Raw genomic sequence first — 21,058 nt, forward strand, 5'->3', positions numbered from 1 at the left:
TCCAGTGGTTCTGACAGGCGTGTGATGTCCCGAGAAGCTCGTTCAGGCCAAAATCACCATTTTGCTATGTGCTGTGCTGGTGGGTGAAATGCTAGCTCACTACATCATCTCTCTTTCACACGCACAGGCACACGCACACTTCAGCTGCCCTTTGTACATAGTATTTAAATATGTTCTATGTAAAAATAATATGTTTTTAATAATATGAAAATTCATCATTTCCATCCACTTGCTTTTAAAATGTGCATACATAATGTATGTAAGCTACAGTATATTCTGTAAAATCTGCCAAATGTTCATTAAATTCTAAGTTAAGGCATATATATCTTATATCATGTAGCATGTGTGGCCTAATGAACAAACCCGGAGCTCTTTCACGCGAGTGTTGTGTTTAGTTTCATTCTGAGACCTCTTTTTCGGGCAGAGTCTCAGTTTGAGGTCGGTCGAGCGAGGCGCCTCTCTCGTTATGTGTCATGGAAGAATCCGGAGTCGGTGGCAGCGAGCGCGGTCCCCCGCCCGTCAGTCAGTCAGTCAGCAGGCTTTGGGCGCGATCGGCCGAGCTGTCAGCCTCTCGTGTTTGCAGAAGTGGAAAAGCAAACACAGAGATACAGTAGAAATGATTTGTGGATCCAGGCGGCTGACAGCTGATGGTGATGGATGGTCTCTCTGCCCCCTCTCTTTCACTCGCTCCCTCCCTCTTTCCCTCCGCCTCCTCCCCGCCCTTCTGTTTGTTTTTTGCTTCCCGTAACCTTTTTCTCACACGCAGCCTTGCCAAGAGACGTGACACAACCTCTACTATTTAGGGGTTGCATGCAAATGAGAGCCAGAGTCTGTGTTCTGGACCAGTTGCTATGGCAGTTTGCTGGCTCGAGGCAAAGTAGCTTGTATGTTACTGTTGACAAAGGCACTACCTTAACAGATTGAGCAACAAAAGAAAGATATAAATTTATGTCAAATTTTCTGGAATGTTTGATTAGAAAATTGCCTCCTCTAGGTTTATCTGATACAGTTGGGATCACACATTATTAACAATAACTGGAATGCTTTTTGGACCTTTGGTGCGATCTAAATCCAGAAACACTGTATAGGATGAATTGTTTTTTGTTGTAGATAATTCCCTACCGCCTTGGCAGACCCATTCTGTGTATTTCACTAGCCGGTTCTCTTTGTTATGGCCTGTGTTAGAGCCAGCCAGCCTCTAACTGTCAGACTCCATTTTGGCTCTCAGTGCTGGCTGCTTCTTCAATGTTCAGTCATTGCTGGTTCAGTTTTTCCTGTGAGACTGAATTAAGGGTTACATGCCTGTCTGTTCCAATACCATAACGTCGCAGTGAGCCACTGCAGGACCTCAGCTGTAGCTTGGATCACGCTTCATTACAAAAGCCGCCAACCTCAGTCCTCTCTTTTTTTCTCCCTCCCTTCTTTCTCTGTTTCTCTTTCTTTCCCTCTCTCAGATTCAAATTGAAGTGTACTTTATCAGCATGATGAAAGTGCCAAACACTAAAACACACACACACACACACACACACACACCTTCTCAATGAACAAAATATTTTGTTTCCGTTTCTTGTGTGTCTCTGCCTGTGTACTTCTAACTGGAGGGTATCCCGCAGTTGCTGGTTTTACGGTCAGTCAAATTACGTCTATGGTTTCATAGTATTGCCATAGTATTCAGTCTATTAACTAGATTCCATACCACACAGGAAATGGCCCTCATTACCATTTGACGCTCCGGTTTTGAAGATGCTGGGGTGTTAATGATGCCAGCACAGATGATCATTACCCTTCTTGCTCCTCGGGCAGACCTGCTCAAGGATGGTAGCCTTTATTTGCAGGTGTGTGATGAGTGCTGCGGGTATTTATGGACGTATTAAAGAGATCTTAATTAGAGGCTCCCACGGGCAGGGCTTGTTCCTGTAAATAACAGGACCGTGTGCATTTCAGAGGCCTCTGTAGCAAACGCCCTAAAGGGTGAGATCTGATTATCATGTCAATCATTTGCATTTACATGGCCCCCTCTGCCCCGCCCTATGCCGTAGAACTCCTCGCGGGTGTGAAGGGATGGAATGCTGCGGGGATCGCCGTCGGCAACGCAGCTGCCACTCACCTGCGACCTGAGGGCCAATCATTGGCTGCTCGACGGCCGCATATTTAAAGGTGGAAAAACATGCTCTGGTTGGCCCTGACCTGCTGTTGTCTTTCAGGCGTGAGGTGTGAATTCTTAGCAGGTGCGGAACGAAAGGCGCGGAATCGATCTGATAGTTTTGTCCCGGTCCAAACTCTATGTGTCGTGCCTTGAAATTCCTGGTTTATTTATTCAGGGTGAGATGAAAGCGGTGGTATAGGATAAAGCCATGTTGATCCTCTCTCAAATCTCCCACTCAGACTTGGTTTATACCAGCGAGACACATCCTGATTAGTTTATTTGCGTTAATAAAAAAACCGTTGATCGTAGAGATATCTCTAAAAGGGAGCGCTTCCTGTCTGGAGGCCGAACGGAAAATCACACGGCGAATATGAGCGTCCTCCCACTCGCCCGTCCGTGTGGGAGCTGCGTCATCCGAAGCTCGTGTGTCTGGCACGGCCGCGGTTAATTAACGCTTTGCAAATAACACGTTCCTGCGTAATCCCGTCTGACGGCGAGGCCGGGCTTTCAGCCGAAGCTTAAGGAATACCTACACGCACAGGGAGGGGGTGACGGCCAGGCCTCCTCCGGGGATTCTGGGATACCTACACGCACAGGGAGGGGGTGACGGCCAGGCCTCCTCCGGGGATTCTGGGATACCTACACGCACAGGGAGGGGGTGAGGGCCAGGCCTCCTCCGGGGATTCTGGGATACCTACACACACAGGGAGGGGGTGAGGGCCAGGCCTCCTCCGGGGATTCTGGGATACCTACACACACACAGGGAGGGGGTGAGGGCCAGGCCTCCTCCGGGGATTCTGGGATACCTACACATACACAGGGAGGGGGTGAGGGCCAGGCGGGCAGGCGGAAGGAGGGGAAGACGCAGAGACGGTGTGGTATCTGGAGGAGAGGAAAGGGGGATGGTGAAGGAGGAGGTGTGAGGGGGTGTGGGGCAGCAGGTGGGTAACGGAGGAGGGCTGGGAAACAGGGGAGGGTGAAGGGGAAGAGGGGGGATCTACGGCAAGCGAAAGGAGGAGTGGGAAAGAAGGGAGAGAGGGCAGAGAAAGCCGTGCATCCGCGGGTCTTGTGAATGGAGCTGAGGGAGACCCCCCCCACCCCCCCCTCCGGACCCAGTGAGTTCCCACACGCCTCTGTGAAACCCCCCCCCCCACCTTCCTTTATGGTCTTTAATTTCAATTAGCTATGGCTGATCGTTCGCTTTGATCGCATTAGTGTCTCCCCCCCGAGCCCTGGTCCGTTTTCATAAACCCCTCGCGCTGTTCTGTTGCTTTTACTAAACCCGGCGGATTTAACGGCCGAGATTGAATCTTCAGACGCTCGATTTCCCCTTCCTGTTCGGCCTCTATCTTTCCCCCCACACCGCGGACGCACGCGCGGACGGCCAGACGCACCCAGAGGTTTTTCCCCCACGCTGTTTTACTACGCAGCTTTGGCGTACACGCCGGAGGTTGTTTTGCGTACGACGGCCCTTTGAGCTAATGCGGCTGGCGGTCCCTTTTGGACCGAAAACGCGTTATGTAATGAAACTGGGGGACTGGGGTTACACAACCGTGCGCTGCTTCCAGGAAAACGATCGCTCCGCAAAAGTGTGATTCCACAGTCCGTTTGCATAGTCCGAGTGTCAGACACAGTACTTCACTCCAGTATAGTAAGATTTTTATGTTAATGTATGAATATTACAAAGTTAAAAGCACTAGCATAAAACACCATAAGTTTTTTTTTTTTTAAGTTGACATTTTATTTAGCAGTTTTAATTTTACTTTTGAATATTATGTAGCACTTGTCTTTCCGTACACTGTCTTTGTTCTGTCACTGTTTGTATCCACCATTTAAGGATCACTTGTATGGCCCCTGTGTTGAATGAGAGAAGATATGCTTTGTGGGGGCACAGGAGGGATGGTGGAACACCAGCTTCTGCTCTCTCTCTCTGTCTTTTTCTGCCCTCCCTTTCTTTACCACTCTTCATACTGCATGCCTCTCTCTGCTTCTCTCTGCGTCTCTACCCCTTTACTCCATTTACTGCCACCTCGTCCCTCTTTTCCTCTCTCTCCCTCCACTATTCCCTCTCTATTCCAGTTTTTACCCCTCCCTCTCTCTATCCCTCCCCCTCCCCACCCCTCTCTCTCCCAACCTCCCTCCCTCTCTCCCTCCCTCCTTCCCTCTCCCTCTCTCTCTCTCTCTCTCCCTCTCTCCCTCTCTCCCTCTCTCTCCCTCTCTCTCCCTCTCCCTCTCTCCCTCTCTCTCTCTCCCTCTCTCCCTCTCTCTCTCTCTCTCTCCCTCTCCCTCTCTCCCTCTCTCTCTCTCTCTCTCTCTCTCTCTGTCTCCTGGCTCGGCCTTCTTGGAGCAGAGCCCTGCACAGGGACGGCAGCCTGACCTCAGAGTATTCCTGTGTACGCAGCGCGCTGTAAAAATAGACAGTGCGGTTTAAGCGCCAATTATCGGCTGCACCCTGGAGTGACCCTGGCCTTGTTCCTCCAGGACGTCCCCCGGGAGAGAGAGACGCCTCGGAGACCTGCGCCATTCCTGTCATGCGTCACTGGATTTCCGCTGTTCTCCCCCTAGTGTGCTATTCTACAGCCAGTGCAACATGCACCCCCATTCCTACATTCCCCCCCCCGGCGTTAAGGCGGTAGAAATGTTCAGCCTGCTGGTTTGGCTGAGGGGGTAAGAGCAGTCGTCTGGTGTCTCAAAGTGTCCCTGAGCAAGACATCTAACCCCCAATTGCTCCTGATGAGCTGGTTGGTGCCTTCACCCATTCACCCATTGGTGTGTGCAATGGTGAATGAGAAGCATTAATTGTACAGCACTTTTAATAAAGACGCTATATAAGTGCAGACCATTTACCATTTATTTGCTTAATTTCCCCTAAGCCATACAGAAAATCTTTAGAAAATGAGAATCTCCTATGGCTAGATGAATATTTGTGTGTGTGTGTGTGTCTGCGTGTGTGTCTGCGTGTGTGTCGTGTGCATGTCTGTGTGTGTGTGTGTGTGTGTGCGTGTGTCTGTGTGCGTGTGTGTGTGTGTGTGTGTGTGTGTGGGTCTGTGTGTGTGGGTCTGTGTGTGTGTGTTTGTATGTCTGTCTGTGAGAGCGCGTGCGTGTGTGTGTGTGTGTGTGTGTGTGTGTGTGTATGATGAATGTGAAAAGAAACGTGGCATTCCCAAAGCAGTCCTTGAGAGAACGGGATTTTTCTTTTCTTCTTTCTTTAATGTTGTGAGTGTTTCTCTCTCGGTGAAGCGGTTCCCTGGGAGGCAGTTTGATGGATTAGGCTGACGCGCCACCACAAAGCGCCGCATCCACCCTCTCCCCCCCCCCCCCCTTCAAAGCTCTTCTCCTCTTCTCCCTCGCCCCCGTCTCCCCCCCTCGCCTCTCACAGTCCTCTGAGCCAGTGTGGAGCCAATCGCTGGGCCCCTCTTGGAGGTTGCTAGTTCAAATCCAGGCCATGCTTTTCCACTTTGACACACCCCTCTTCCCCCCTTCCCTTCAACTGGTGCGTGATCATACTGCTTTTCCCACAATATGGGCAGAGCAGGCAGGGGAGGTTCTGCTTTTGTCTCCACCCACATAGCCCCCGGCCCCACCCACACAGCTCCCAGCTCCGCCCACACAGCACCCTGGCTCCACCCACACAACACTTTGGCCACACCCACACAGCACCCAGCCCCACCCATACATCACGTTGGCCACACCCACACAGCACCCAGCCCCACCCACACAGCACTTTGGCCACACCCACACAGCACCCTGCCCCACCCACACAGCACTTTGGCCACACCCACACAGCACCCTGCCCCACCCACACAGCACTTTGGCCACACCCACACAGCACCCAGCCCCACCTACACATCACTTTGGCCACACAGCACCCAGCCCCACCCACACATCACTTTGGCCACACCCACACAGCACCCAGCCCCACCTACACATCACTTTGGCCACACAGCACCCAGCCCCACCCACACATCACTTTGGCCACACCCACACAGCACCCAGCCCCACCTACACATCACTTTGGCCACACCCACACAGCACCCAGCCCCACCCATACATCACGTTGGCCACACCCACACAGCACCCAGCCCCACCCACACAGCACTTTGGCCACACCCACACAGCACCCTGCCCCACCCACACAGCACTTTGGCCACACCCACACAGCACCCTGCCCCACCCACACAGCACTTTGGCCACACCCACACAGCACCCAGCCCCACCTACACATCACTTTGGCCACACAGCACCCAGCCCCACCCACACATCACTTTGGCCACACCCACACAGCACCCAGCCCCACCTACACATCACTTTGGCCACACAGCACCCAGCCCCACCCACACATCACTTTGGCCACACCCACACAGCACCCAGCCCCACCTACACATCACTTTGGCCACACCCACACAGCACCCAGCCCCACCCACACATCACTTTGGCCACACCCACACAGCACCCAGCCCCACCCACACAGCACTTTGGCCACACCCACACAGCACCCAGCCCCACCCACACATCACTTTAGTCATACCCACACAGCACCCAGCCCTGGCCACACAGCACCCTGGCCCCGCCCACCGGGCGGGCGCCCACACACTGCTGGTCTCCTGGGAGCTGGGAGGCTGTGCGCGCTGTGGGCAGTCTGAGCTGTGGTGTGGTTTTGAGTCTGGCTCCTGGGTCGGACAGCTCGCTGGCCAGCAGAGCGGGCGCTGTCACACATTCCTCTGTTGTGTTACTGAAAACCCCAGCGGTGGAAAGCGCCATCTGTTCAACGCTCACTTGTTGTTCTGCCTGTTTTAAATAACAGTTTAAACTGCCAACCTTAAGTTGCTCAATTTACTCTGATTATATTCTCTCTGGTGTTTATTCTGATGGTATTTTCTCTGGCGTTCTATATATGATTGATTAATGTCTATTTTTGTCTGTTTTTGTTTGTCTGTGCCTGGCCAGTCTTGGCTAGGTCTCATTTTTAAAGTTTCCAAATCTCAACGTGACTTAATAATAATAATAGTAATAACTATTACGTTAACAAGATAATTTAAAAAGGTGGATGTGCGTGTATGACCTTTTGTTTAACCTGATTGACACCTTGACATTTTGTGACATTTTTTACGTCTCAATAAGGTGTGCCTATGTCAGGCCAGAGCGTGCTCCCCTTGTTAAGGATGACTTCTCTTTATAGTAAATATAACTATAAACATGTTTTTCAGGTCTCTATGGTCTCGTGTCTCTATGGTACTGTGATGTGATGTGATGGCCATTTCTTCATTGATTAGTGTAGAAGCAGCATTTTAAAGGTACAATAGATAAGATTTTTATGTCAGAGCATTGTTACAAGACCACTGTAAATCCCATCCTATCATTAAACAAGGCTGACATGTTGACTCACCCTCTGCCTGTGTTTATAGTCCTTAAATTCGGGTTTCACAATATACAGTTGACGGCCGACATTCTGTGCCAAAACTTTGTACGACTGTACAATAATTCAAGCTAAGTGGTTGAAATTTGGTTCTAATTGCCACAGCCAATAGCGTTTCAAACATGTTTACAGAAGGTGGAGGGATAAACAGTCTTGTGGTTTGAAGATGTTTGTTGCTGCTATTCCACTCTTGACTGTAAGAAGTCCGAAATCACCCATTGTACCTTTAATGTCGGTGATTCTGAATGCGTTCACATCGTCTCATTTCTCACTGTCACCGAGACCGGTCACGCGACCCAGTCCCCCTTTCCCCAGAGCCACGCGGGGGCGGGCGGGGAGTGGGCGCGGCTTTGGGGAACGATCCATAATCCCGTCTCTCAGAGGGGGTCGCGCGGTCCTGACCCCCAGCCCCTCTGAAGGAGACTTAGCGCCTGGTCCCGGGACAGCCTGTCTGCCCCGTCGCGACTCCAGACCCGCCACCCGACACCTCCGCCCCACGCCGCCTCGGGTTGCCAGAGCTTCCCTCAGACTCCCCCTCCACCGCCACACCCTGACTGAGAGAGGGGGGCTAAAATACCCCCCCCCCCTCCTTTCTCCCCTTTTTGGAACACCGCAAGGTTATTAGTCATTAGTTTTTAGGCAAACTAAGCTATTGGTACACTTTAGCGGTAGGTAAAGGAGGGCATTGCTGGGCTGAATGACCTGTTCTCATCGTCTTGTCAGGTCATTACTCATGGTGGTACGCGTCAGACTAGGTGGCTGCAGTTGCAAATCGCCCGTGAGATTTTGATGACTATGATTAGCAGCAAATCTGACCGCATGACTCAGAGTGTTAATGACCAAATGGCTTTCCTGTATTTTATGGTGTCATTTCTGTGAATAAATATAAATGCTGATGCTTGAAATGTGATCGTCCCTAGCCAACATGTATCTGCCTTTTTTTTTTGTAAGCTCTCTCCCTCTCTTTGCAGTCTGGGATGAAGATGTTCAATCTTTCCAAAAACTCACTGCACAAATAACGTCACTGATACTGTGGCTCATGTGGAAGCAGAAAACACTGTCCGCATCGATCAATGCTTTTAAGTGAAGAGAGGAAAGACTGCATTTGCAAATGTCCTGTACCTACCTCAATCTTCACACACTTACACTGTGAAGGTCTCTCCTCATTAGCTGCAAGGGAGAGCTGCAGTAAATGGGAACAGTGGGCTTCATGGCTGTTTTGAGCTGAGGAATCCTGGAGTTTGGCCCTTGCAGCAATATCACTGAACCCTTGTAGCCTGTGTTCAAGGAAAAAACGACAATGGCTTTGGCTTCTTGTGTAACCAGGATCATCATTGGGCTTACTGGTTGCTGGATTTTCCTTTGTGGGAATTATTTTTCTTATTATTCATTCTTTAGGCTCTGAATTATAAGTTCCAGTGGTTCCACTATTTTAGAAGAAGAATCTGTATTTTTCTCCCCAAAACGATAGTTGGGCACCATTGAGTGTGATGAGCCTCATTTCCAATTCCCGTTCCGACTCTTTGTGGAAGATGATAACTGGCGTGACATGCGATTCCGAACTCTTCCTGACCACTAATATATCAGTGAAATAGTGGCGGATATTGTGGCTGTGGCCCTTCATCTGATAAGCCAGTACTCCGAGGCCAGCGCTCACCACTTCGGCCATTAATTGATCTGAAAGGCGTAGCGTTGGAAAAGGAAAGGCAGTATGAGCAGTATGTTTATCTCTCCCGTTTGCCGATTGCATTAGAGAATGTTCCTCGGGTGTTCTGAAAATTTGGACAACATTTTTAAACATGCAATTTGTAAGGTTGTTGTCTCTTATTTATTCTTATATTTACGTCATCCGTGCTTTTCTGCACCAGTGATTTATTACAAAAAAAAGCACAGAGTCTTCCAGATGCACTTTGGATAAGCACCAGTCAATTTCCACAACAAAAATGGCTCATCAGAATGGTTGTCTGTGTTGGTACTGATATTGGGTGTCTGTGCTAGTATGGATGCTGGGTGTATGTGTTGGTACTGACTGTATGTGTTAGTACTGACCTTGGCTGTCTGCTGGTATGGATCCTGGGTGTTTGTGTGTTGGTAATGATGTTTGGTGTCTGTGTTGGTAATGATGTTGGGTGTCTGCATTGGTAGGGCATGTTGGGTGTCTTTGTTTGTACGGACATTGAGTGATGTTGGGTGTCTGTGCTGATAAGGATGTTGGGTGTCTGTGTTGGTACAGATGTTCGGTGTCTGTGCTGGGTTACTGATGTTTGGTTTCCATGCTGGTACGGACATTGGGTTTCTGTGCTGGTACAGACATTGGGTTTCTGTGCTGGTACAGATATAGGTGACGTTGGTGCTGGTACTTAACCTCTCCTTTGCCCCCTCTCTGTCCAGGTTCCCATGGTGCCATGTTGGGCCTGTGCTTTCAGCCACAGTGGGACTCACACCAGTCTGGATACAAATGATACTCCACTACAGCAGCCTCCTGTGCCCCGTTCCTCAACATGTCCTCTCTCCGTGGATTCACCTGTGAGGTAGGCCAGCACGCAGGTCTTCCCTACGCTCTTTTTCTTCTGATTTGATTTGTTCGAGACGGTAGGGAGGTACAGTGTTAAATGTTATGACTATGGTTATGAATATCTGCTGAGCCTTGAGAACTCATACTACTCATGTAATAGTCTTTTTTGTCACCGCCATTTTGAAAAAAAAAAAAATCTTTTGGATGGACCCTGCCTGGGCTGATAATGAGCCCCGGAGCGTCTGCAGTTTCCCTGCCACTCCTGTTACCTCTGCAGTGTTTTAGACGCCGTCTCGACAGCTTCGAGCCGACATGGCGGTCTGATTTACCTCCTCGCTCTCGCCGGTGACTCAAGCCGCCCACGCGCAGGGCCCAGGACCCGCCGCCCGCCCCCGCCGCCGGGTTTCGAGCGTAGCGGCCGCAGTCGGCCAGAACGCTCCGTGCCTTCACGGTGGCTTCCTGAAGAGCTCGGCGGGCGTGTATGATGTCATTAGTTTCCACCGTGCCCGTGCGCCGGCCAAGTAGACTCCCCTTTGATTCTCAACCGAGCGCGTTCGTTTCATGCCGAAGGTAGACCTTTTTCTTTAAAGGTTTGTGTAAGTGCGTTCTGGAACCAGGGAGGTGTCATGTTGAATTAATTTGGAAATTAGCTTGAGTACGTGACTTGGAAGTTGGGTTTTTTTCCCCCTTCTCTTTGAGGAGCTGAGGTGTTGTTGGTTATCGGCCATGATTTTTGACATTCCCGTTTGCTTGGTAAGCTCGCAGAAGGGCGGGAGGTATGTTTCCCTGCAGTGGAGGTTTGCTGGAGTTGATTAGTGTGGTCTGAGTGGTGCCAACCCTGCCCGGGACTGTACACAGCTGGGTCTGATATGATGCAAGCACACTCCCTCTCTCCCTCTTTCACTCCCTCGTTCTCTCCCTCTCTCACACACTCTTTCTCTCCCAGTCTCCTTCTCTCGCCCTCTTTCTCTCCCTCTCACACATTCTCTCACCCTGTCTCCCTCTTTCTCTCCCTTGACCTATCCCTCTGTTAGACTTTCTCCCTCTGTCTCTGTCTCTCTCTCTCTCTCTCTCTCTCTCTCTCTCCCTCCCTCTCCCTCCCCATCTCTCTCGTGATTACAGAAAACTGATTACCGTAGCCTTCAGTGAAGATTAACCCCTAACCCAGAGCAGCAGACAGAGCTGAACAATCAGCAGGTTTCCTGTCTGGTAATTGCAGTGACTGATTGGCCTGTTTGAGCTGTCTGCCCACTGATTAATGTCCCACAGTGTGGATATGCTAAAGGCTACTTACGCCAGTGTCTCTGGACAGTGCATGTTTACGTGACTGATGATAATGCGAAAAGGGGCTTTGCTGAAATGTGTTTTTAACCTGCTGCTGGGTCCCCATGAATGGTAAAGGGGGGTTATCCTGCACCAAAGCTGGTCCAACCCTCGTTGTTGCTAATTACCCGATTAATTGCTTTCATTTGATTTTGTTTCGTAAAAACATCAGGAATGGCGGCAGGGGCAGTTTAAAGCTGGAGCGCAGGCTTGCCGGCGAAGCCCTCTGAAAGAACAGGGGAGACTTATTTCCAATTTTAGCAAATTGCAGCCATATGTTTGCAGAGGATGTTGAGCTGAACGAAACTATTTGACATGCCAAACTTTAAACAAGACTTTGCCTGTGGGTAGGCCCAGAACTTTCCAGCCTGCCCATCCAGCCTGTCGTAGCCCACTGCAGCTCGCTTACACACGCACGCACGCACGCCCCCTGTGCGCACGCGCGCACACCCACGCATGCACACGCACACGCGTGACACTGAAGCCACCACTCCTCTATCCCACGTCATCGTGGCTAGTTCCTGTTCTGCACGCCGACTGCCACACCAGCAGTCCGGCTCCTCCCTCCGTGTCCATGCGCTGTCCCACGCTTCCCTGCCCTGCCAGTTTCCTCCACGCTTATGTCACCACTGTGGGGAGCGGAGCATCTGCAAGGAAGTTTGAGCCGTAATGGAGGACTGCGTGTAGGGGAGCGTCTGCAAGGAAGTTTGAGCCGTAATGGAGAACTGCGTGTAGGGGAGCGTCTGCAAGGAAGTTTGAGCCGTAATGGAGGACTGCGTGTAGGCTACCTTGACCTAACAATACGGTGTCATGTTGGAAAGCGACAAAGAGACCAGAATTCCACTGGGCGGACCTAATGGGCAAAATTGATCTAAAAAATTCTCTAAATGAACCCAGAAATCAAATATCACGTGTGGTGATTTGAAGAAAATCTGTGAAAGGCTTTGAAAAGGTGCTGTATATTGTATGGACTCCCTAAGCATTTTCATCAGTGAGACTCGCTGTGAGGGGGGAAGAAGGAAGTTGAAAGTGTTTACTAGCCCAGCAGATTGCTAACAGCCTGCAAAGACATGTTGTGTCTAGACCACATGAATTATGATGGTCTTTGTGACAAAAAGGCAGTCTCCCTCCCCCAAGAAGTGGCTTTTATCTTGGGCGAATTGGCAGTTCTCCTCGGCGTAAATAGGCGTCATGAGCTAAAGGGAGAAACATTATATGCTTGTATTTTTACACACAAAAACTATTTTTAGGTTATATTCCACAAAGTTCCCCTAAATACAACTTCCTCGTGCGTATGTCTTGAGTTGGGTAACAAAATTAGACGCTGGGTCTAATTTTCTGATTTTTCTTTTGTAGTTTTGTTCAGTTTATTAAGTGAACTTTAGTTTTGAGACTGACTGGCATATTGTTCGGATTTCTAAATAATGTTTACATTTTTACATTATTAAATAAGCAGAAACTGGATTTGGTTAAGACATTAGCTTTGCCTGTTTCACACAAAAATACATTTGCCATAACACGGGGTCAATGTTCTCTCTCTGTGGTGGATTTTATCTGTTTGTTTAGTCACATACAAATACATTCTAGAAACGGCTCTACACAAAGGCCTCACCTCAAACTGTCTTGGACGGCATGGATGTAAATTTAAGAGACCATTTAATTATGCTGAAATGGCGGTCCTGTTGTGTAAATGATTGATAGTTCTGAGGGGAGCGCGTTTTTTAAAGGGCTTGGAAGTGAATCTGAAGGGTGGGAGGGGGTTTCAGGAAACCGCTTGTTTTGGAATTGAACGACTTTGATCTGCGTGAGAGCCGGAGTTTGAAGCCCATCTCCTGCACCGCCGGGACCCCCGGCTCGCCATCCGCTGGCGGGCTCGTCGGAGGAATGCGTGAGCTGGTGTGGGATTGTTATCTTCAGGGGATCGCTGCCGACATGGAGCAGCTTGGTGCAAGCTTTGTGCACTTTCCACAGAGGTCACTGCCTTCCCCCTCAGAATGGAGAGGGGCTTGTTAAGTTATTTGTCCCAGTTGGTTGATAAGGTTCATGATTGACAGATGGATGCCAAAATCCCCCCCCCCCAAGTTATTCAGAGGCTCTTCAGCTTCACCCTCGCTGGTGTCACTCTTGATAGAGGGGTTGATGCCACGGCCAGACAGCCAATCGTCGATCGGATATCAGCTGGGCCCATGTTAGAGGAAGAAGCCAGGGCCATTGAAGGTGTGGGAGGGGGGGGGCGAGGGGTGGAAAAAAACCCCAGACTGACAGCCCAAGATCATCCCCCGCCTTTTCACCTTCCTCCAGGCGAGATGTGAGCACGTAAAAGAGGGAAAGGTAGATAATCTCTTCAGATCAGGCTTTGCAGCAGCTCCTCGGAGAACACAGTGCGATAGTTGGCACCAGCTAGAGGCGAACTTCAAAAACAAAGTAGAAAAAAAAGAAGAAGAAAAAAACCGGAGGAGGTGAGTTGATAAATCGAGAGGGAAAATATCAGTGGGATCTGTGTCAGTGCTCGTTGGCCTTTTAAGTGCAGAGAAGCGTTGGGCTGAGTTGAAATGACGTCTTGACACCCCTATCTCGGGAGCCGCGTGGCTGTTTATCTTTACGGGCGCGGCTAAGCCGTGCGTTTAAACACGGCGCGAGGGAGACGCAGGAGGCCAGCTGCTGAGGACACAAGAATGTGCATGTCCGCTTTACTCTTGTGCTTAAAAACGTTGCCTGGCCTCACAGATCCGCTCCCATACACACTCACTGAACACTTTATTAGGCAGACCTGTACACCAGCTTGTTAATGGAAATCTATATCAGCCAATCATGTGGCAGCAACTAAAGGCTTAAAAGCGTGCATACACGGTCTAGAGGTTCAGCTGTTTTTCAGGCCAAATGTCAGAAATGGGGAAGAAATGTGATCTAAGTGACTTTGACCGTAGAATGATTGTTGGTGCCAGACAGGGTGGTTTTAGTATCTCAGAAACTGCTGATCTCCTCGGATTTTCATGCACAACAGTCTCTAGAGTCTTGCAGAGAATGATGTGAAAAACAAAAATACTTCCAGTGAGCACCAGTTCTGCGGGCAAAAATGCCTTGATAATGAGAGAGATCAGAGCAGAAGGGCCAGACTGGTCAAAGCTGACAGGAAAGTGACAGTAACGCAAATAACCACGCATTACAACAGTGGTATGTAGAGGAGCATCTCTGAACACACACAACGCGTAAAACCTCTTAAGTGGATAGGCTACAGCAGCAGAAGACCAATAAGTCTAAAAAAAATAAGTCTAATTAATACCTAATAAGGTGCTCACTGAGTGTATGTTAGTGTTCAAATTCTCCTGTCTTCCCACAGTACAAACATTGATGTACAGTGTGCAAATGAATTTCAATTGGTTTAACATATGTTGGTTAAATGTCCTAAATTTATCGTTTGTAACTAGCATTTGACAGTTTGTCAACAACAGAATTCAAGCCAGCGGTCATGGCAGGTCACATTAAAGCAGTCCAGTCAGGCCAGTCCCGGAGGGCCACGGTGTCAGCTGGTTTTTAGTGTGTGTTTTTACGTACTGTACATGCACGCCTAGTTTCCAGAAGTCCCTGATTACAGAAGAGTGCAAGTGCGTTATTTCCCAGGCCTGTGTTGGCCGCTGGTCAAAGAGAAAACCTAAAGAACCGTCGGAGCTGCCAAGACGTTTAGTCACGTTCGTGACGCGTTCCTGAGAGGAATGAGGATACAGGTGGTACTTCTGGCTGTCACCCTTCAGCAATTTAGCCGTGACATCTGAGACGAGAACAGAGTCTCCCCCGCGCCCGATTTTCTCGTTTGTGACGTACGCTTGAACTCGCATGGCCATACCAGGTGTTGTACGCAGTGTTCTGCTGGGCTGTGAGGAATGTGTGAGTGCACTGTGGGAAATGTAGTCGTAAATTATCCGGCTTGAAATAATGACCAGGCCTAGTTTGGAAGCTGGCTACCACTCCCAAAAAGCCTGGTGCTAATTTTTGATTCATAGTCTCTGTGCTCGTTGTTAAGAAAGCGTTCCTTTTAGCCTTTGTCACTGTGTACTCAGACTCCATTTGAGTTAAAGAATGCCGCATTAGGATGCCATTATTTTCCAATTGAGCTGCTGCTTTTTATTTTATATCAATTTAGTTGTAGTTTTGAAAATATATTTGCTTTTATCTTGGCTGAATTGAAAGTATTTTCCATTTATAGTAAATGTTGCCAATATGGGAAATGCCAAGTACAGATATATTTCATATTTTCAATTCATATTTAAATTGATGACTCGATGTAGAAAGGGACTTGTGCCAAGTTGTGCTCCTGTCTGCTTATTATTCTTCTCTCCGCTCACATCCCTCACTTTGCACCTCCATTCTATCAAGTATCAAGGATTTAGCATCTCCACAGTCAAAAACCACACCATACACACACGCGCGCACACACAGATATGCATACACACTCACACACACACAGATGCACACATACACACAGTCAGACACACACACACACTCACTCACACACAGATACGCGCACACAGACACACGCGCACACACACACACACACACACACACACAGATATGCACACACACACACACACACACACCCACCCACCCACACACACACACGCCCACACACAGACACAGACACAGACACACACACACACACAGACACACACACACACACACGCACACACACACACACACACACAGATATGCACACACACACACACACACCCACCCACACACACACGCACACACACACACACAGACGCGCACACACACACACACACACACACACACAGACACACACACCCACCCACCCGCACACACACACACACACAGACACACACACAGACACACACGCACGCATGCACACACACACACACACACACACACAGACACGCACACACACACACACACACACACCCACACGCACACACACACACACACACACGCACACACACACACTCCTGTGATGTGCCAGGGGTCCCACTGACTCCAGCTCCAGGCTGGGTCTCTGTGAGGTTGCGTAAGCGGGAGCAGAGGCGCCCCCCCTCCCCCGGGGGGGTGTGAGATGACCGCTGGAGCTGCAGTGTGAAATCAAGCTGAGGTCTGAGAGACTGGGAGGCTCCGCCGCTCTGAGAGGGAAAGTGACACCTGATATTTGGGAAAGATTACTGGAAAAAGCATTTCTAGCCCGTCACCCCCACCCCCACTCCCCCCTCCACTGTCAGGATGGAGACTTGAGTGTCTGAAAGGGGTTACAAACGTGTGTGTGTGTGTGTGTGTGTGTGCGTGTGTGTGTGTGTGTGTGCGTGTGTGTGCGGATATCGGGGATGTCTCTGGAGACATGCTTTCGATGTTCTGCGTTTTAATGCCTATGCGTGATGTGATTGGCTGGCACTCGACCCCACCCCCCCGGCCCTTCTCAGAGATGGGATTTCTGGAACATTAAAACCTACGGCATTTCTGGCTCTTTGCTTTAACCACTGAAAAACTATTTTGGGGAAAAAAATAAGCTAGGCAGTTCTGAAGCAAGCTTTATTTTTGCTTTGGGTAAACCCTCGGTTGCCGAGGCCTTGTAGACCTGTGGCGGTTGCTGCGGCTTGCTAGACCTGTGGCGTTGGACGAAGTCCGCTGTCCTGCATCATCTCGTAGGAACGGCGAAGAGGCCTACATTCCTCCCTCTGTCACACGAAGCAGAGACACTCACCTCATCACAGCTGATAATTATCGTTGGCATTCGGGAGGCAGTATTAGAGAGGTGTGCTTGGAGCGGTAGTATATTAGAGCGTGCATTAGGCACAGTCACAGTAATTAAACCTGTCTGTGAGAGGGAGCCACAGAACCTGGGTGGCCGTGCCTGCCTGGCTTTGGTTACGCTTGTTAAAAATGACACATCAAACAACGTTCTCCATTAAAAAAAATTAAATAATAAATAAATAAGAAAAAAATTAAAAAAGCAGATCAAACTTTATTTTCTTTTACCTCATTGTAGAATTGAGAGAAACTGGATGTTTTTGGCTGGCCGTGTATGAAGGCTAGAGTTGCTGACTGTAGGTAGTATGTTAGTATGCCATTGGAATGAGCTTGGTACTTAGCAACCGAAGACATGCATGCGTGGGTGCGTGCGTGTGTAGGTGTGTAGAGTACTCTATGTTCCCATATGTCTCTGCTTTGAAGTCGGGGTTGGCAAAAAGAAAAAAAACATTTTTCATGGTCAGGGAGTCTAAATCCATTACCATTGCCCACTTTTCCAGTGGAATTGTTCCAGTGGAATTGTCACATAGCCCTGGTAAACGCTCTTGGTAAACGGTGGCTAACACGGCCAAGTGCGAAATCACAGAAATGAATGTGGACAGATTGGCAGCGCGGCTCTGCGTTAGCAACTCGAATTGTGCGCAACGGGGGCTGCCGCCTGGCTCGGGGTGCGGAGGGCTGCTCTGGTGCTGGACGGGCCCCTCGGACCCCGGTGGGCAGTCCGGACGTCGCCAGCGCTGCGGGCGGCCCACGGCTGGCGCTCGCGCGGTGAACGCAGGATGAGGAGTTTCACTCGGCCGGCGTGACCGCGTCCAGTCGCGTGCCGGCGCCCTCCGCTGGTTGATTGGTTTGCTCGTGGTTCTGTGTCTTCCTCCCACTCACGTCTGTGTGAGCGTGCATTGTAGACCCTGCTGCGTTGAGTCAGGGTTGTTGTAGGTGCTGTAGAACAAGATTGGGACATTCCAAATTAGGAGGGGAGGGGGGGCGGGGGCATGAATGTAGACATGTAAAGTTGTTGTTTTCTGATGCAATATGCCTGTGGGTGTTTAGAAAGTTGTGTGTGCTTGTACATTGGCCAAAAATAACTAATTGTCTATAAGGTACACGCAAACCTTCCCAAAGTAAATTGAGGCCTACAGCAGGGCTTCAATCAGCCCGTAAAGACACCCTCTGTCTGAGTGCCCTTTGGAGGGTCCTGTTGTCACGCCGATGGCTAAGCGCACTGGCTAGCTCTCTGTCTGTCTGTCTTACCATCTTTCAACGTCTTGAGTGGGACCATGGGAGCAGTGAAGGAGGGATTGGAGGGAGGAGGAGGAGGAGGAGGAGGATTTGGGGCCGGGGGGGCGTGAGGGGCTGCGCTGTGCTGCTCGGTATTCTTATGCTAATCCAGCCTGGGATAAAGCACAGAGCAGCCAAGCAAACAATAGCAGCGGAGCCAGAAAGTCTGCTCTCAGTCGAGCAGGCATGTGGGGCAGGGCGCAGACACTGTGGAGAGGGCTGCCACAAGGAGGGGCCCCAGGAGGGGAGAGAGGGAGAGAGAGAGAGACAGGGAGAGAGAGAGAGGGAGAGACAGAGAGAGGGAGAGGGAGAGAGAGAGAGAGGGAGGGAGAGGGAGAGAGGGAGAGAGGGGGAGATAGGGAGGGAGAGGGAGAGAGGGAGAGGGAGAGGGAAAGAGAGAGAGAGGGAGGTAGGGAGAGAGAGAGTAGGAGTGAGAGAGAGGGAGAAACACATACCACACACTCTTCACTTTACGAGGCAGGGAGCAGGGCCAAGATCAGTGAGAAACAGATTGCTGTTCTGTGATGGGTGTGTGTGTGTGTGTGTGTGTGTATATATATCTATGAGAGAGAGAATACGAGTGAGTGAGTGCACGTGTGTGTCAGTTTGCCTGCCTGATTGCGTGTGTGTGCTCACGCATGCTTGCGTGTCTGCGTCTGTGTGCAGGGGGACATACGTGTGTGAGCGCGTCTGTGTATGTGCATGCATGCGTGTGTGTGCGTGCCCAGCCGTGTTTGCATGTTTGTGTTGGCTTCGTCAGACACATCCAGACCCTCCGTGTTCCCACCATTCACAGCAATGCGTCGCGTGTGGAGATGAAGCCACTGTCCCGTTAGCCTCCCGTTAGCCTCTCGTTAGCCTCCCGTTAGCGTCAGAGGGAGGGGGCCGTGTTTGTGCACACGGAAGCCTCCGGGGTCAGCCAGTGCAGCGCTCCTGTGTTTTGGCCTTCGTTGGGCAGAGGAAGTGGGAAAGGCTCGCAGTCGCTTATTCATGTCTGGGGCTCGACGGCCGGCCTGCGATTCGGGAGATCCCTTCAGCCTGCGCCGCGGTATCCCAGAGCAAGAGGGTCACCCCCGTCTCCTCCCACGCCCTCTCCCAAACTCGCAGGCCCGGGCCTTGTCAGGCTGGCTGACGGCTGCGCCCTCCCGGAACGGTCTCTTCAGGCCGGCTGTCGCCCCGGGGCCTGTGTGTCGAGCTGTGGTTCGCGTGTTTACCTCGCCCTCTGTTTTCGTTTGAACCGCAAAGCGCCCGTCAGGAGTGACGGTTGACACGGTGACACAGAGCAGGCCCGGTCTTAGAGACCCGCAGACCCGGCAGCGGCCGGAGATATCCCAGAAGCCCCGGAGGCTACGTGCGCGTTCGTTTCCCTTGCGGAAAGGAACTATGATAGCAGCGGAGCGTGGCGGCTTCCCGGTGACGCATCTGTGAAATTGACCTCGTCTCAGGTCGGGGAGAATTTCCGAGGCGTTCCGTGCTCCACGTTTGCGTTCCTGGGAACGGGCGCTCCTTCCCACCACCGGTGTAGCAGAAACTCCAGGTTATTTGCCAGACTGAGCAGATCCCTGATCTGTGTGGCAGCTTTCCGAGGGAAGGGAACCTTATTTTTACTTGCTCCATAGCCTTGACATGGATGTCGTCTTTTGACAGTGGCAGTTAAGTGATGTGTCTACCTTAAATTATAACTTCATTATAATTATGATGAAAAGAAAAAAAAAAATTTCTGGTTATTACTGTGTGGCTTGACTGTTTTTTGTTAGGTGCAGTAACACACTTCAGCCACACATTTTTCCCATTTCCAGAAATGCATGACGGCTGGTGGGAAACAAACCATGCCTTCACAAAATGTTTGGGAATAATGTAGATCTTTCCTGCACCAAATATGGATTTCTGCCATAACCTGGTGCAGTTTCTCTTCAGCTATTGGTTCAAACAAACTCAACTTGATTTGGATGCTTGTTAAACATTGTTTTAGTAAAATGATTATGTCATGATGAAACATGATTATTCCTTTGAAGGTGGTTTATGTATGTCTTAAATACAGTGTAATTTGACTGTTGTCTGCATGTTTTATAAGGTTCGGCAAAAAGCAGAAGTTTATGGTTGCTAACAGTTAATGTTGGCAGTGTCCTGTTGTACTGTAGGCTCAGCTGTAAAACATTCAAATCAGCATGTAAATGTAGTTCAGGGTGAACTCCGTGGTGTTACTCTACAGTTTGTGTCCATAACTAATTTGGTGTCAGGTATGCTTTACCACACGGTGCATGCTATTGTACAGGTGCCGCTGAGCAAGCTATACTATACCAGACATGGTGCATGATATCGTAGAGGTATAATTCACCACACATGATATTTTAGAGGTATAGCTGAGCAAACTACAATTCACCACACATAGTGCATGCTATTGTAGAGGTATAGCTGAGCAAACTATAATTCACCACACATGGTGCATGCTATTGTAGAGGTATAGCTGAGAGAGCTATGCTATACCACATACAGTGCATGATATCATACAGGTATAGCTCGGTGAGCTATGCTATACCACACATGGTGCATGCTATTGTACAGGAATACATTGCATTATTGGCATTTGGCAGACGCTCTTATCCAGAACGAAAAACAGTTGATTAGA

The 21,058-nt window shown here is 50.0% G+C and overlaps 1 protein-coding gene across 1 annotated transcript in view; it reads left to right on the plus strand.

Moving 5' to 3' along the window:
• The window catches only part of bmpr1aa (bone morphogenetic protein receptor, type IAa), a 60,370-nt gene that overhangs the window by 15,768 nt on the left and 23,544 nt on the right, over positions 1-21,058 (plus strand). The window contains exon 2 of the mRNA XM_061227680.1: positions 9,954-10,093. The gene's annotated coding sequence lies outside the window, so the exon portion shown is untranslated. The remainder of the gene's footprint in view (positions 1-9,953; positions 10,094-21,058) is intronic.

The sequence above is a fragment of the Conger conger genome, chromosome 18 (assembly GCF_963514075.1).
Source record: "Conger conger chromosome 18, fConCon1.1, whole genome shotgun sequence".
Classification (NCBI taxonomy): domain Eukaryota; kingdom Metazoa; phylum Chordata; class Actinopteri; order Anguilliformes; family Congridae; genus Conger; species Conger conger.